The sequence below is a fragment of the Pocillopora verrucosa genome, chromosome 10 (assembly GCF_036669915.1).
Source record: "Pocillopora verrucosa isolate sample1 chromosome 10, ASM3666991v2, whole genome shotgun sequence".
NCBI lineage: Eukaryota > Metazoa > Cnidaria > Anthozoa > Scleractinia > Pocilloporidae > Pocillopora > Pocillopora verrucosa.
In genome coordinates this window covers 189,223-207,298 of record NC_089321.1, presented here as the reverse complement: position 1 = coordinate 207,298, position 18,076 = coordinate 189,223, and the positions used below count along the sequence as shown (strand labels likewise).

At 35.5% G+C, this 18,076-nt stretch overlaps 1 long non-coding RNA gene across 1 annotated transcript; it reads left to right on the top strand.

Annotated features, from left to right (window-relative positions):
- Positions 1–14,320: 14,320 nt before the first annotated feature.
- On the top strand, positions 14,321–15,160 carry LOC136283994 (uncharacterized). Its single transcript, XR_010719017.1, has 3 exons — positions 14,321–14,394; positions 14,709–14,803; positions 15,042–15,160. It is a non-coding gene; the product is annotated as an uncharacterized lncRNA (long non-coding RNA).
- The last annotated feature ends 2,916 nt before the right edge of the window (positions 15,161–18,076 follow it).

The following is an 18,076-nucleotide window of genomic DNA, read 5'->3' as shown; positions in this document are numbered from 1 at the left end:
TGAAAGTGAAATAATTTTCTGTCAGTGTTCCTGTACACAGACCACGCCAAATTTGATTACTTCACGTTGTTGTTTGGCCAAGGACAGCTTCAACATAAAAAAAGTTCTAAACGCTAGTGCTTAGCTATTGTTCTGCTCATTCGGTCTTTTGTTTTGCCACATCTTTGTTTCTATCATTCTCATGGTTTGTTCAAGGTCCCTAATATTGTTGTTATCAAGTTTGTTTCTTTATTTTAAAACAATGTTTATTTGTATTTGTAGAACCCAGAGGATGAAATGACAGAATATCAAGAAAAGCAGTGGAATATTTACATCTGTAATGTAAGCTTTTCCCTTTTCAATTTTACGCGAGCATGTAGTTGCTCTTTGCCTCTGACATTATTTTCACTCCACGCACTTTGGAGTAAATCTGAAAACTGTTCATCTTCCTCTTGCTTCTTTGAAATCATTAGGTGTTCTCCAGTGGTCGTCACCAGCTTCTGGCCACTGGCTGTATTGATATCAGCAATTACATTACAGAGATGCCTGGAAAAGTGGATGTTACTGTCACCCTTAAGCCAGCAATCAAGAAAGTTGTTTCTGGTAAAATTGAGTTTGAATTATCATGGATTATCCAGGAAGATGATGGAGTCATTCAGTGAGTATCCTTCAGTAATTCCCATAGCTAGTTATTGTAATGATCATCCAGCTTATGTTTGGCATTTAAAAATCAGTTACTATGATAATGTTATTTTAGATCCATGAACTTGATCAGTAAACTTTCAAAGTGAGATATTATCATTTTTGCTGCATTAGCACGAGGGTCCACTAATATATAAAATATAAAAGTTTACTTACTCAATGGTTTTTATTCATGCAATTATTATTTGTTATTATTATTATCATTGACAGTCCCACAGATGAAGAGATATGGGAAGAGATAATGCAAGAGGTCAGGGAGGAACAAGCAAGAAGAAAAGCTGAGGGAAAGACAGCAAAATATAAATCTTTGAAAAAAAGAAGGTGCAGGAAATGGGGCTGCTCAAGTAATTAACAGACATTGCCACTGAAGAAGACAAAAAGAAAGATAAAAGCAATGAAGTTGGCAGCTCAAGTGGTACAAAAATTGCTGTTGGGGAAGATAAAGAAACTATTGAACAACAAGGCATCTTCCCAAATGCTGAACCTCGGGTGGATCCCTCATCTGGCAGCAATACCGAAGTGGGGTCAGGAAAGGTCAGGAGGCAGTCTTCACCTCATCATGCACATTATAGCCCTGCTCCACCCCAACCACACCCATCTGCTAACCAGGGACTGCCATCAGAGAGTGAAGAGAAAAAAGGGGTGCAGAGTAAAAGGAACCTTCATAAAAGTGTCGGGTTTCAAATTGATGAACAGCCTGAGGTATTACATGTTGTTGTACATGATGAAGAAGCACTGGACTCCTTGCCTGTGTTGTCCTCAGAAACTTTTTACAGAGAAACAGTTTTCATCGAGGAAGATGAAGTTGCAACAAAAGAGAAGTGCATTCCCAAGAGAGATGAAAATTCACGTAAGTTCTGTTTTGTTTCTCAGCCTCCCATTCCAAATGGAAAGGGGCTTAAATTTGATTACTTTTCTCTTGTTTGATCTGATTTATTTTCAATCAAACAGTTTTATTGTAAGACTCCTTGGAACTTTGATCTATAAGCGCCAAATAAAAATCATAACTTTACATTTTTTTATTCTGAATTACAACTATTTTTGTTGATTTTTGATGGCAACTTTTTTGTTTAGCCTCAAGTGGAAGCCAGCTTCTCTCAGAGTTGGCCAGTTATATTGAAGAGGAACTGAAGCTTGTTCAAGATGAATTATTGTCTTTGGAAGAAGTCCGCTCAAAAGTAAAACTTGAAATGCAGAGAGCCATGTCATCAGGTGGGTGATCCATTTCCAAAATGATAAAGTGAAATAGCTTGGAATTTCAAATCATACAATTAATATGTTGCATTCACTTGTTGAGTCAAATTTCAGAGCAGGCATTGCTTCGTTAAAAAACTTATGTTAAGTTCTTTTCCCCACTAATGAGTTATAAATCTTTTACTCCAGGATCTTATAAATAATTCTCTTTACTGTCTGCAGTACAAATCATATGATATTAGATCAGTAAATTTGGTATTGAATGGATAAATAACTTCCTGCTTTATATTGTTTTGATATTGTAAGGATAAATTCTGTCTTGATCATTCTCAGGAGTGAAAGCATTAAAAATATTAAAAAACAGCTAATCCCCAAACTAGAGATACTGCAAGTTTTTACACTTATTTCAGGTGTTATAAGCCATGCTTAACTTACACAGCTTATACAATGTATTTGTTTACTTTTTATCTGTAGACCATCTCTCCACTTTGTAAATAATCCTTTGTAAATAGTCCAAAATATGTTGTGTAAACATGTCATGGTGCATTCTTGTTTCAATCTTTTAATGGGAATTGAATTTTTAAGAATTAATCTCTTCCTGCAGTTTTTATGAAGCCACTGTAGGTTGTAATAACAGCACATTCCAAATCCTTTTCCTTATTTTGAAATGATGTACTTTAAGTAGTTCTGATAAGACAGATCTCCTGTCTAAATTGTAAACAATATTTTGTAACTAGCTCATCTTATGGTTTGTGAAGTTTATCATCTGTTCAAAAACACTTTTTTCCTGTGATATTCATGAAGCCACTGTTAAAGTAACACATTCCAAATTATTTTTCTTATTTTCAAAAGATCTACTTTTCAAATAGTAACTCACAGGTAAAAGACCTCATACTCTCTTGTCAATATAAATTGCCTAAAAATGAAGAAAAACTTTGTTTACTTCTCAAAGATTTTTTGAGGTAAAGCAAAGCAAATGTCAACAGTCATGCTAAGTGGTTACATGTGCACATGTGGCATTTTGGTTTATAAGTGAATCAGTATCGGTGCTGATGTTGGGGGAACACATTGTAATGGAGACTGGGAGACAATCAGAGTGACTTCAATATATATTCAGAACTTAATCTCACAGAAATGACGACATAATCGATTCAACTTTCAAATCTGTGACATGTCAGTCCTTCTCATTAATTTAAGCTTGAAACTCTTTCTTGGTGCAGTTGAAGTCTTTTTTGTCAATCACACATGAAGTTTTTTTCTTTGTTGCATAACATTTTATATGTAAGACTCTTGTACTGACATTGGTATTGAGGTCATTATACAGTGGCTCTGAAATAAAAAAAAACAGTTAAAAGTTTATGCTCATAACTTCCTGTTATTATTGGATGGTTTCTTTTAATTTGTAGTACTTTTGTATGGACATTACTACTGAGATCATTTTGCAGCAGCTTCAAAGTATGAAAAAACCTGTAATTATTTTCTGGCTACTTATCATATTATTTTTTAATATTCTTTTATGAATGTTGGTTTTGAGATAATTATACAGTGGCTTTAAAGAAAAACCTGTAAGTTAAGTATTAATAAACTTTGTTGTTGTAAAGTATGTGATGATTATTATTGTGTTCATGAAGCCATTTAGATCGATTTTCGAAATTAAAGTGATCCGTGATTGCGACAGTTTTACATCACCATTCTCGGTGACTGGGCCAGAAAACTCGCCCCAAATGCAAAACTAAGACTAGTCGCTGCTCACTTTTTCCCGCGCTTTGGGCAGTTTGCTTAGCCTCACTAATAGTTCTCATTGGCTCCTTGACTGACCCTCGTGATCACATTGGTTTATATCTTTCATCATACTATGAAAATTTACACGACTCGCGTGAGTGTCGAAATTAAAGTGATCCGTGATTGCGACAGTTTACCTCACCATCCTCAGTGATTGGGCCAGAAAACTCGCCCCAAATGTAGTACTACAACCTAATAAGAGAGATATGTGGGAACTATTAGCTGAGCCGGGCTGATTATTTTTTACAAGATGACTATCGTCCCGTTTTAAAATTACCTTAGCCTATTAAGATTGAAGAGATCTTGACGCAAGTGTTAAAGAAACAAACCAAAGAAATAATGGTTATGACATTAATTATAACAATAACTTTTCGATCGCAAGACAACCAGCTTAACTCACTTGTCATGTGTCGACTTGGTACTCAGAGAGCTCAGATACACAGTTTGTGCTCTGAGCCTCCTGTTGGTCGATCAATTCTGATAACAAGTAATGTGATAATCAGAATATGTATGGTACCATACGATACACAGGCCACTATCCACTCAGAGCTTTCACCCCACTTCACAGGTTAGAACTGTTGTGCAAGATTTTAAAAGAAGGAAAATCATAAACGGTAAAAACATTTGCGTAACTGTGTAATCATGGTATTAAAATCACCTGGTTGCTAATTCTACACCGTCACCGAAACGTGGAGGGGGACAGGGGGCAGGAGCCCGGGAGAGCAGGGGGCGGGAGAGGGCGGGAAGCGGGATCTATATGAGGGCGGGAAGCGGGAGCAGAAATAAAGAAGGCGATAGTTTGTTGTTTATTACTGGGTATTATTCAATCAAGAAAACTTACCTAGCAAAGTTTTGAAATTTCCATTTAACATCACAGGTGCTTAAAAGAACATTTTGGAAGCAAGAAAACGTAAATTTGTACTCGGGCTGAAAAAATAGCATTACTTCCGGTGAATTTGGAAATCCCTTCAATTCAATTACGTCATAGGTCATGAGATAGCATGACACATGACACATGTACACGTCTGGCAAGTTGTAGCTGTCGAAAATCTCCTGCAGAGAAAGCGATTCAGGTTCATACAGGTCAAATGTCGTCAAAGACTATAATAATCGGCCTCAGTATTTTTCGGTGTGGCAACGAGTGCACATCCCAAATTAATGAAGATTTTGCCTCCTGGTGCAAACTTAAAACTTTCCGCAGAAGTTTACATAGGATTTCAACCTATTGAGTCTACATCCTCTTTCCCAACCTCTCTTCCTCTCTCGAGAGACGAAAAAAAAGTACGCTGGGAACGAGGCTGTCGGGTCTATTACTTCCTCGCGTGCGTAACATACTGAAGCTAGTATATATACAAGAATCAGAGCAGTTGCACTTTTTGTCTTGTTAGCCGAGTGAGAGAATGATAGGGCCCGTGCTCGTCATCAATAACTGTACGTTTTCTTCGGTCGCTTGATGAACATTTCTTTGTGCACAGGGAGCCTAGGGCAGTTGCATTGTCCAGAACCACTTGACAGTGAGCGAAAGCAAATGAATGATCAGCAATTAACTTGAAAACTCCTAGGCTAAACCTCTGTAAGCTGACAGCGCGAGTACCTACAACTGCCTCCTCAGGCTTACCGCGCATTTCACAAAGATAGAGTTGCACAATGTCTGTCATTCCATCTTCTTCGCCTCTCAATGGACATGACGTGTCCACAATCCTCCTTTCCGCCTGAATTGTTAGTTTCCATATCGTTCCAGCGAGTATAACTAACTCGAGATCCGTCAACACACATCCAGAGTCTTTTGGTACTAGGATGTCTATTCAAGCTGATCCATATCCATTCATTTGGTGTACGTAGAGAGGGAACGACTTGTTGCTCAGGTGCTGACTTTCTCGAGGCAAGCTTTCCTCGAGAATTTAGCACCTGAGCAACAAGCCGTTGCCACGCTTTAGATACTCCTCTTAAGTAAATCTCTGGAAAAAATAAAAACACACGAACGATACACCTAAAGAGTAGAGGCCCTACAAAGATTCGGCAACTTTCTGAAAACGCAGTTCACAACGGCAAGTTTCCGGTTCCTCACCATTTATTCATTTAGGTATGTTTGAGTCGAAACATTTTGACCGAAGTCTATTGTGGCTAGTTACCTGAACGCTCGCTGTTCCGATAGAGGCTAGACTCCAAAGTCCGTAAATAAAAAATAAATTGAACTTATCAATTTGAATAAACTTGTAAATACATTTGGCTGTAAGAAAAGCCTTCAAAAAGTCTTTTGACAGTCTTGAAAATAAGCAATCGAAAAAGTTTTGATAATCAAGAGTTAAAGAAAAATTAAACAAATGTACACGTCAACCACAGTGTTGATCAGATCACGCACGTCACACATGAATATAAGAAAGGTTACCAAGGCAGGACGGATGGGAAAATTGCAATTCCAAAAAGGAACACCCAAAACTCACACTTCTGCGCCTGGTCTTTGGTGAATTTGACAATTATAACTTTATAGCTCCCTTGCAAAAATAAAAAAGTGAAATTAAAAAGGCCAAGTGGTATTTTAGGAACGATTTTGCAAATAAAAAGACAATTAAAAATAAACGGCATTTGTAATATCCATGCTAGATTCACTTCTCTGTCAACTTTAATGCTGGTTTTCTGAGGAAAATCAACCGAACAACAAAACTTCTCATTTATTTTCATTCCTATATGGCCAACTAGTAAACTGCAAGCAGTTTATTTCTTTTTGAAATGTCTCAGAGTTTTTACGTGATTTTCTGTTAGTATCTAATATTGGCTTTACGTATCGTCATCACGCTTAACTGAAAGGTATTTCGGCGTGCACATCAGTATAAAACAATTACGGTTTTTTTCGTTACGGAGGAAGTTTGATATACAGAAGTATGATGACTTATCATTTATTTTGAATCAAGTCCTAGCTTTCGTTCTAGTGAAAAATCAAAAAAACTATTTACAATGCTATGCTTCTAATTCTTTGTAAATCTATAAATTCTGAGCAGTTTCATTTTTCAATGTAAAATTCTTTCTCTTAGAGAATCATTCAGATGTTATCCTTAAATCGTAAGATTACTTTATTTGTCAAACAAATTTTCATGTGATTAGTATGAATAACTACTATGAGTTCAAATAATTTCTACTGTTGTAAAAATTTTCATTTTTTAACGTAAGTAACTGTCTTATAGTTCTAGGCAATTTAAAAAAAGACGAGAAAAGATAAAGATCTTTATCTTTTCTCGTCTTTTTTCATATTGCTTAGAACTATTGCATGAGTATAAACACCTCTTTTGTGAATGTAATATCTTAGGTTCAGGGTCAGGGACAAAAGATCTAACCAGATTTCTTTTCATTACGACCCTGTTATCTTTTATTTTGATTACGTTTTATTTCTAAGGTGAAGGTAGATAGATCTAAGGTAAAGTCATAGTTTACGTATTTCAATTCAATGGCTTTGTTTTCTTCCAATCAGATGCGCTGATATAGAATCATTTGTAATGAAAGTGACGTAAGCGGTTACAAGATCACTGCACGTAACTGAATACTTCACCTTTGGCACTGCACACTTTTTTTGTTCGTACTTCTCTTGTCTTTTTATGTTTTTTTTCCGCTTTTTTGTTTGATTTTAGGTAGGTAGGTTATATATCTCTTGGTACTTTTATCAATTTTAGGTAATCCGTATTTTCAATTTTAACTCAGGTTTTTTTAGGTACTTTGTAATTTGGGTTTGGAATCTTTTTTGAAATTTTCTCATCCTCACCTTTTTTTCTCCTCTTTTATTATTTTGGGTTGTTTTTGTTTCCTTTTCCTTCTTTCTTTCGTTTCTTCTTCCTTTATTTCTTTTTAAATAACATTGCCCTTTTCCACCACCTGTTTTAACTTCGATTCAATGATCGATTTATGTTGGGTGGTTTTCTGGCTGCATGCGTCACTTTTCTTTGCGATCAATCCATATCAGTGCTGATGATCAACCGAATGCTAAGACAAGAAGACTGGGACTCATTGAGTATAACGTCACGCCATTACTTCACCAGGGAAAGGAGTAACGTAATTGCCTTAGTTTTTTTCTTTCAAATTGGCACGAGATCATTTTTGATTCAATTGTGAACATATTGAGTTGCCTGTTTTTCATTGCGATCTTTTCGCTATTTCCTTATCTTACTTTGATTTATAATAACAATAATAATTTTAAATAAATTTAAATGAAAAAGAAACACGACTTTTCTCAAGTCTTTTACAAAGTCCATCTTCTCACTCTTCTGCTGTTGATTTGCCAATAAAAAAGCAATTTCTCATATTTCATTATTCCCATTAGTCACCATACCCTCACCTCGGTTCGGATTGTTACCCTCATAGGCATTTCAGATTTGAACGATTCATGACCTTGTTTTTACGGTTTTGATGAGAATTGTAGCCATTTTTTTCCAGTTGTGACCGGTTCATAAGGTCAATTGGCCCAGCTCAGATCGACAAGAACTCATTTGAAACGGTCAGCGATAATTAAAAAAGCCAAACGGTTGACATGTCAAAGAACTAGACTTTTTATTACTCAAAAAAAATCTTATTAAGCAACAGCCAAAGAGGAATAACCACATTTTATAACAGAGTCCCACCACGCTCTCTAATCTCTCTGCCATTGTTGTGTGCCCGGCGGACATTTATTGCAGCTTTGTTTGCTCGAACATTCGTACATAGTCAACGAAACATGTCAGAAGCGCCATGAAACCACATGAAACCACAAGCCTCGGGGCGGAGGATGAGGGGGGGGGGGGGGTGGGGCGTGGTGTTACCATGCCACCGATTCCGGGTATATTAAAAAACCAAAGAGGTTGATGGTGCAGAATGCGGAAACATTTACGTAAGATAAAAACTGTTCAATTACCTTGGAATTTGCCCAAGATACATAGTGACTTACATTAACCAGGCGTAAATTTTTGGTTTGGGTGTAACTTTAATTTTGACGTTTTAAAACTTTACAAAATTTTTAAGACGATCTCCATTTAAGATAAACCCCGCGTCTCCCCATTACGTTTTCTTCTATTATCTTTATTCTTATCATCAGTACTATCATTATTATTTCTATTATTATTAGTATTATAACTACTATCATTATTATTTTAACTTCCATAAATCATTGTGATTTCTGATCGCCAATTTCTTCGTTTGTTAGAAGCAACAAACATTTCCGTGGAGCTTTCAAATACCAATTTTAATTTCGTATTCATTCCAAATTGCGGCGTGGCTAAGAGCTCACTAGTAAGAGCTATTTGTAAGGGCGTCCTCGTGTCACTGGAGTAAAACAAAATTGCTATCGTATTGACAAGTTTTCATTCAGTGCCTCTAGTGTTAAAATACCACTTATTGATTATTACTACAATAGAGCACTCAGGGAGAATTAAAATCACTGGAACGTTCGCAGCTCATCTGAAAGGTTCATTTTACGCCCTTAGATAAAAAAAAAAATTAATTTTGGTGTCACTCGAGCTCGTTGAACTTCCCATGGATGTAACTTCTTAACAGCAGACAAGCATAGGATATCAAAAGTTCTCTTCCAGTACAATCAAAACAGATTTCACTCCAGTCCTCTTTGAGCGTAAGTTAATAGCCAACTTGAAACTCTGATGAAGCTTTATCAAAACACAAGCCTACCTCTCGTTGTCCAGTTTGTGATTCTATCTTTAATTGTATTTTTTAGGGCGGTCTAAGGTGGGAAAGGGAAAAAGTTTACACTATTATGGCTAGGATTGAAGCTTGTTCAGTATTGTTATCACACCTCACATCTCTCCGTACACTGTAAGAATTTGATTTGTTCAAACGAGAGGGTCAGATCGGATGGGGGAGGGGCAAGGGGGAGAGGGTACAAATGCACGCCTTTTTTCAACCAAAGTGTCACCCTTGTATCAGCTGACTGTTAAATATTTCCTTTAGATATAAATAGGAAGAAAACACAAAAAATACAATTACCTAAATCGTTATGAATCGACTTTAAAACCATAATGGAGACAAACGGGTACACCAGTGAAGAAATATAGAGAGGCAGACATTTTTTGTTTTCCAATGCAACTATTTTCCTCATATATCTACTTCTACTTCAACTGTTATGGAGAAATTTCAAGTTATTCCAACCGGCCTCAGTCAATGCAGTGCAATGAGCGCGCGCAACATGCATTGGAAGCAATTATTTTCATGGTAACATGACATCACAATGAACGAAGCAGAAATCCTTGGAGTTCGTCTGAGAGATTTTGTGAGAAGCAGCAATGGCTTGTGTTCTCATACCGTTCCGTCGGGAAAAAGCAAGAGCTGATAATTTTCTAATCACAGCATCTGTTTCGTTACTGAATGTTGAATTACGCAAGAAAAGGTGGTAAGGGACAAGATAAAGTATTTTCTTTCTCTCTTTTCTATTAAGAGTTTAGCCTTCGAAGCTGCTTGTGTCACTAGAGTCAGACTTTTTTTTACTTTTCTGATTAGAAAATGATCAAAAGTTAAACTCTGACAAAGCGTACAATTTCAAAAACAATATAAATTTCACTAGGGATTAATTGAATTGAGGAAAAAATATGCGTTTTAGAATTTGCCTGAGTTCGATTTCACTGTTGAATTCTGCGTGAGACTTAAGCAACAGAAACAAAGGGTCTTTTCCCAAACTGAATATTGTTTGCCCTTTGAAGTTGCAAGACTCTGTGAAAAACAAACACTAAGCTAATTGGTATTTTTCACGGCGGTGCTGCAAGAGAAAGTTTTTGATAACGGTCAATCATTAACAGCGAGGGGGAGGGAGGGGTAAGTTTTACTAGTTACCAGTCTTGGCATAAAGACATCATGGCGGCCGCCTTGAAGATATGATGTACTTCTTTGCCTTTTGTCATATTCCAAAATAACAAAAGATGTAAGTGCATCTCAGACCTTGAATCGTAAAACGTCAATCGTTTATACAGGGATAGAATCCGTACTGAACAGAAATATGGTTAACTATGGCAACTTTCTCACATTATGCTGACATTCTTGTTTTGTTCTTCAATTAGGTTTCCCCACAAGCTTGCAGTTTTTTGGAAAAAAAGGAAAGCGAAATACAGTACAAAGGTAGTCAGTGTAGACTTTGGATCTCTGTTCTTTCTCTCTTAGCTCATTAAACGTTATTGATGTCTTAATCGTCAGTTTGAGTTAAAGAAATATTTCTTGCAATTACATTTTCTCTCAGCCTGTAGCATGGTTTGGAGATGTTGAAAATGGTTATCGTGGTGTTCATTTTTGGCCTGAGCCTGATCCAGTAGATGGTAAACTTACTCTCCTCAAGGTAAGTTTTGAACAAAGGCAACATGAGGTAGAAATTTGAGGACAGATTTCCTTAAAGTGCCACAGTATTTGGAAACGAAATTTTAGTCCAAAAGACTTGCCTTCGTCATAGTTTTCTTTATGAAACCATCGTTTTCGTAAACACGTTATACCTACTTACTGAAGCCCTCTTTGCTTTTTTCATAGGCTTGCTCCTTCCTCCGATTCAATTTGCGTTACGTTTTAAGAAATTTTGAAATAAAAACAGTCCATCTTAATGTTAAATCTATTATAACTTTCATTGTAAAAGTTCAAAGCACAGCAACTGAAGAGAAAAAAAAATTATGAAACGCTATTGAATCTATGAAACGTTTGAGGACAGATGATTAAATTTATATTGCCAAAACCATTATATGAACTTTATTTCACAATAACACTTCCTGGAGGTTAAAAGACACTGCACAGGCAAAATTAATAGGGACCTTAACCAGTCAGGAGAGTGATGCCTAGGAAGACAAATTGATTAAAAAATAAATCTAAATTTTTGTTTGGAATTTCCTTAATAGCAGCATAAATGCTTTTACTGTCTCTAACAGTGCCACATCTCAACCTCTGTATAATGTGTGTGAGCCACATTGAGTTCCATATTGAAAGTGAAATAATTTTCTGTCAGTGTTCCTGTACACAGACCACGTCAAATTTGATTTGACCTCAACATAAAAAAGTTCTAAATGCTAGTGCTTCGCTGTTTTTCTGCTCATTCGGTCTTTTTTTTTGCCACATCTTCGATTCCATTGTTCTTGTGGTTTGTTCAAGGTCCCTAATATTGTTGTTATCAAGTTTGTTTCTTTATTTTTAAACAATATTTATTTGTATTTGTAGAACTCAGAGGATAAAATGACAGAATATCAAGAGAAGCAGTGGAATATTTACATCTGTAATGTAAGCTTTTCCCTTTTCAATATTATGCAAGCATGTAGTCGCTCTTTGATATTATTTTCACTCCACACAGTTTGGAGTAAATCTGAACACTGTTCATCTTCCTCTTGCTTCTTTGAAATCATTAGGTGTCTCCTAGTGGTTGTCAACAGCTTCTGGCCACTGGCTGTATTGATATCAGCAATTATATTACAGAGATGCCTGGAAAAGTGGATGTTACTGTCACCCTTAAGCCAGCAATCAAGAAAGTTGTTTGTGGCAAAATTGAGTTTGAATTATCATGGATTATCCAGGAAGATGATGGAGTCATTCAGTGAGTATTCTTCAGTAATTTCCATAGCTAGTTATTATAATGATCATCTAGCCTATGTTTGGCATTTATAAGTCAGTTACTATTATAATGTTATTTTAGATCCATGAACTTGATCAATAAACTTTCAAAGTGAGATATTATTATTATTTTTGCTGCATAATCACAAGGGTCAACTAAAATCTAAAGTTTACTTGCTCAATGGTTTTTATTCATGCAGTTATTATTTGTTTTGTTTAAAAATAATTGTATTGTGAAATTCCATTAACTCTTTTGCATTACCTTTACAGTCCCACAGATGAAGAGATATGGGAAGAGATAATGCAGGAGGTCAGGGAGGAACAAGCAAGAAGAAAAGCCGAGGGAAAGACAGCAAAACAAAAATCTTTGAAAAAAAGAAGGCACAGGAAACATGGCTGCTCGAGTGATACAAACATTGCGACTGAAGAAGACAAAAAGAAAGATAAAAGCAATAAAGTTGGCTGCTCAAGTGGTACAAAAATTGCTGTTGGGGAAGATAAAGAAACTATTGAACAACAAGGTGGCATCTTCCCAAATGCTGAAGCTCAGGTGGATCCCTCATCTGGCAGCAATACCAAAGTGGGGTCAGGAAAGGTCGGGAGGCAGTCTTCACCTCATCATGCACATCTTAGCCCTGTTTCCCCCCAAACACACCCACCTGCTAGCCAGGGTCTGCCATTAGAGAGTGAAGAGAAAAAAGAGGTGCAGAGTAAAAGGAACCTTCATAAAACTGTCAGGTTTCAAATTGATGAACAGCCTGAGGTATTACATGTTGTTGTACATGATGAAGAAGCACTGGACTCCATGTCTGTGTTTTCTTCAGAAACTGTTTACAGAGAAACAGTGTTCATAAAGGAAGATGAAGTTGCAACAAAAGAGAAGTGCATTCCCAAGAGAGATGAAAATTCATGTAAGTTCTGTTTTGATTTCCAGCCTCCCATTCCAAATGGAAAGGGGCTTAAATTTGATTACTTTTGATCTTGATTTATTTTCAATCAAACAGTTTTATTGTAAGACTCCTTGGAACCTTGAGCTATAAGCACTAAATAAAAATCATAACTTTACATTTTTTTATTCTGAATTACAACTATTTTTGTTGATTATTGATGTTAACTTTTTTGTTCAGCCTCAAGTGGAAGCCAGCTTCACTCAGAGCTGGCCAGTTATGTTGAAGAGGAACTGAAGCTTGTTCAAGATGAATTATTGTCTTCGGAAGAAGTGCGCTCAAAAGTAAAACTTGAAATGCAGAGAGCTATGTCATCAGGTGGGTGATCCATTTCCAAAATGATAAAGTGAAATACCTTGGAATTTCAAAAAAACTTATGTTAAGTTCTTTTCCCCGCTAATGAGTTATAAATCTTTTACTCCAGGATCTTATAAATAATTCTCTTTACTGTCTGCAGTACAATTCTTATGATATTAGATCAGTAAAATTGGTATTGAATGGACTAATGCTATTGTTTTGATATTGTAAGGATAGATTCTGTCTTGATCATTCTCAGGAGTGAAAGCATTAAAAATATTAAAAAACAGCTAATCCCCAAACTAGAGATACTGCAAGTTTTTTACGCTTATTTCAGGTGTTATAAGCCATGCTTAACTTACACAGCTTATACAATGTATTTGTTTACTTTTTGTCTGTAGACCACAAAGAAGAGTTTGAAAGCTTAAACCAAGGCTGGCTTATATTGGATAGCTTCCATTCCAAAGTGATGAAAAGAAAAGATGACCTTCTTGCCCTGTAAGTAATGAAGACTTATTTTAGAAACGAAATAAACATGTTCATTATGACCTAAAATGTAGTCTTACATTGTAATCCATGATCCAAAAACTCTGCACAGGTGCCTATATATGTTTACCAATTGTCTTTGATATGGATAACTGATCTATCTATCATATATTGCTTAATTAGTTTCTCTGGATTCATTTTTATTATTGTTAATAATAAAAAATGTGAGCAGTAGATTGAATAACGTTTCATTTACAGATCGAGAAGTTCCACTGTTTGTCCTTGTTATTTATTTGGGTTTTTCAGAGACTGTAGTGGTTCTGCTTAACTAAAGGTTGTATTTAGCTTGAGACAGATTTGCTTGATTTTCTGTTTTCCTTTCACCAATATAGTGACAAAGGAAATAACATTGAAAATTGTCTTAACTTGCTGTGTTCAGATTTGAGACGCCTTTCAGAAGTGGAAGGTAAGTATTCAGTTGTTTCTCCTCCTTTTTCTCAGTTTAGTGTTATTGGGACTGGTTTAGTGAGCCTTGATTCTTAACCCTTTACACCCTAACATCATTCTGTATTTATATAAATACTCCAAAGTGTTGTCTTCACATTTCCTAAGGTGCTGACAGGTGAATTTGTTTAACAACCTTGAGTTTCTTTACATAGTGATCATTTCCTTTATCCTTGTGATATTCTAAAGAGAAATTAGTTGCTATTCACTCTTCAGGGCCAAAGGCATAAGCCAAAATATAGATGAAGGAAACAGTGTTTTGTATTTTGATTTTAGGGTGGAGGAAAACAGATGAGAACAAAGCTCATGAAAAAAGAGTTGCTGGACTCATTGCTGCAATTCGCCAGCAAAGCCGTCATGCCTAAATAATGGTAAGGAACAGTAATCTTAACTAATTTGAAATGCAAGTTATTAATTGTAGCTCTAACACTTCATATTATTGCAGTCAATATTATATCTTAATTAGCTGAAATTCAAGGCTTATAGCTAATTTAATTTTCAGTGTTTTTGATTACTACAATCTAGCAATAAAACATACTGTCTATAATTCTGTCATATGAAGTGGTGCAGATGTTCTTATGTTGGTTTATTTTCTTTTTTGCATTTCAGAATGAATGAAAATCCATCTACTATTTTTGAATATTGGTCTTTTGTGTTCTGGATTCTTGTGAAAAAATTATTGCCTTTTAAGTAAGAACATGCTGCTGCTCTTTTTCAAACAAATTGTTCTTTAATAAGTTCATTTATAACAGTATCTTAAGTATGATTTTTCTAAAAATGATATATGGTATTGAGTGCTCTATATTCAGAAAGAAAATTTCTTTTAATGAAACATTTTCTCTCTCCATTGTAAATAATCCTTTGTAAACAGTCCAAAATATGTTTTGTAAACAGGTCATGGTGCATTCTTGCTTCAATCTTTTAATGGGATTTCAATTTTTAAGAATTAATTTCTTCCTGCAGTTTTTATGAAGCCACTGTAAGTTGTAATAACAGCACATTCCAAATCCTTTTCCTTATTTTGAAATGATGTACTTGAAGTAGTTCTGATAAGACAGATCTCCTGTCTTAATTGTAAACAATATTTTGTAACTAGCTCATCTTATGGTTTGTGAAGTTTATCATCTGTACCAAAACACTTTTTTCCTGCAATATTCATGAAGCCACTGTTAAAGTAAGACATTCCAAATTATTTTTCTTATTTTTTGAAAATATCTACTTTTCAAATAGTAACTCACAGGTAAAAGACCTAATACTCTCTTGTCAATACAACTTGCCTAAAAATGAAGAAAAACTTTGTTTACTTCTCGAAGATTTTTTTTGAGGTAAAGCAAAGCAAATGTCAACAGTCATGCTAAGTGGTTACATGTGCACATGTGGCATTTTGGTTTATAAGTGAATCAGTATTGGTGCTGATGTTGGGGGAACACATTTAATGGAGACTGAGAGACAATCAGAGTGACTTAAATATATATTCAGGACTTAACCTCACAGAAATGATGACACAATCGATTCAACTTTCAAATCTGTGACATGTCAGTCCTTCTCATTAATTTAAGCTTGAAACTCTTTCTTGGTACGGTTTTTTTCTTTGTTGCATAACATTTTATATGTAACACTCTTGTACTGACATTGGTATTGAGGTCATTATGCAGTGGCTCTGAAATAAAAAAAACAGTTAAAAGTTTATGCTTATAAATTCCTGTTATTATTGGATGGTTTCTTTTAATTTGTAGTACTTTTGTATGGACATTACTACTGAGATCATTTTGCAGTAGCTTCAAAGTATGAAAAAACCTGTAATTATTTTCTGGCTACTTATCATATTATTTTTTAATGTTCTTTTATGAATGTTGGTTTTGAGATAATTATACAGTGGCTTCACATTATGAAAAGAAAAACCTGTAAGTTAAGTATTAATAAACTTTGTTGTTGTAAAGTATGTGATGATTATTATTGTGTTCATGAAGCCATTTAGATCGATTTTCGAAATTAAAGTGATCCGTGATTGCGACAGTTTTACATCACCATTCTCGGTGACTGGGCCAGAAAACTCGCCCCAAATGCAAAACTAAGACTAGTCGCTGCTCACTTTTTCCCGCGCTTTGGGCAGTTTGCTTAGGTTTACTAGTTCGATATTAGAATGTCTATACAAGCTGCTCCATATCCATTCATAGTTCGATATTAGAATGTCTATACAAGCTGCTCCATATCCATTCATTTGGTGTACGTAAAGAGGCAACGGCTTGTTGCTCAGGTGCTGAATTTCTCGAGGCAAGCTTGCCTCGAGAATCTAGTACCTGAGCAACAAGCCGTTGCCTCTTTACGTACACCAAATGAATGGATATGGAGCAGCTTGTATAGACATTCTAATATCGAACTATGAATGGATATGGAGCAGCTTGTATAGACATTCTAATAACGAACTATTGAACTATAACGATAATGACAATTATCGTTTATTACGGGTTCCACTCTTTAGATACTCCTCTTAAGTAAATCTCTGGAAAAACTAAAAACACACGAACGATACGCCTAAAGAGGAGTGAGACCCTACAAAGATTCGGCAACTTTCTGAAAACGCAGTTCACAACGGCAAGTTTCCGGTTTCTCACCATTTATTCATTTAGATATGTTTGAGTCGAAACATTTTGACAGAAGTCTATTGTAGCTGCTTACCTGAACGCTCGCTGTTCCGATAGACGCTAGACTCCAAAGTCCGTAAATAAAAATAAATTGAACTTATCAATTTGAATAAACTTGTAAATACATTTGGCTGTAAAAAAAGCCTTCAAAAAGTCTTTTGACAGTCGTGAAAATAAGCAATCGAAAAAGTTTTGATAATCAAGAGTTAAAGAAAAATTAAACAAATGTACACTTCAACTACAGTGTTGATCAGATCACGCACGTCACGCATGAATATAAGAAAGGTTACCAAGGCAGGACGGATGGGGAAAATTGCAATTCCAAACAGGAACACCCAAAACTCATACTTTTGCGCCTGGTCTTTGGTGAATTTGGTAATTATAACTTTATAGCTCCCTTGTAAAAATAAAAAAAGTGAAATTAAAAAGGCCAAGTGGTATTTTAGGAACGATTTGCAAATAAAAAGACAATTAAAAATAAACGGCATTTGTAATATCCATGCTAGATTCACTTCGTTGTCAAATTTAATGCTGGTGTTCCGAGGAAAATCAACCGAACAACAAAACTTTTCATTTATTTTCATTCCTATATGGCCATCTAGTAAACTGCAAGCAGTTTATTTATTTTTGAAACGCCTCAGAGTTTTTAGGATTTTCTGTTACTATCTAATATTGGCTTTACGTATCGCCATCACGCTTAACTGAACGGGATTTCGCCGTGCACATCAGTATAAAACAATTACGGCTTTTTTCGTTACGGAGGAAGCTTAATATACACAAGTATGACGACTTATCATTTATTTTGAATCAAGTCCTAGCTTTCGTTCCTGTGAAAAATCGAAAGAACTATTTACAGTGGCGCGGTGCACTGGAAATGAGACTAGAAGCTATCTTCATGGCTACATGACATCACAATGGATAAACAGAAGATTTTCATTCCTCTGAAACGCATGTGATCGTTTTCAACAAAACGAAGCAATCATGAGTTTTTTGAAGAAA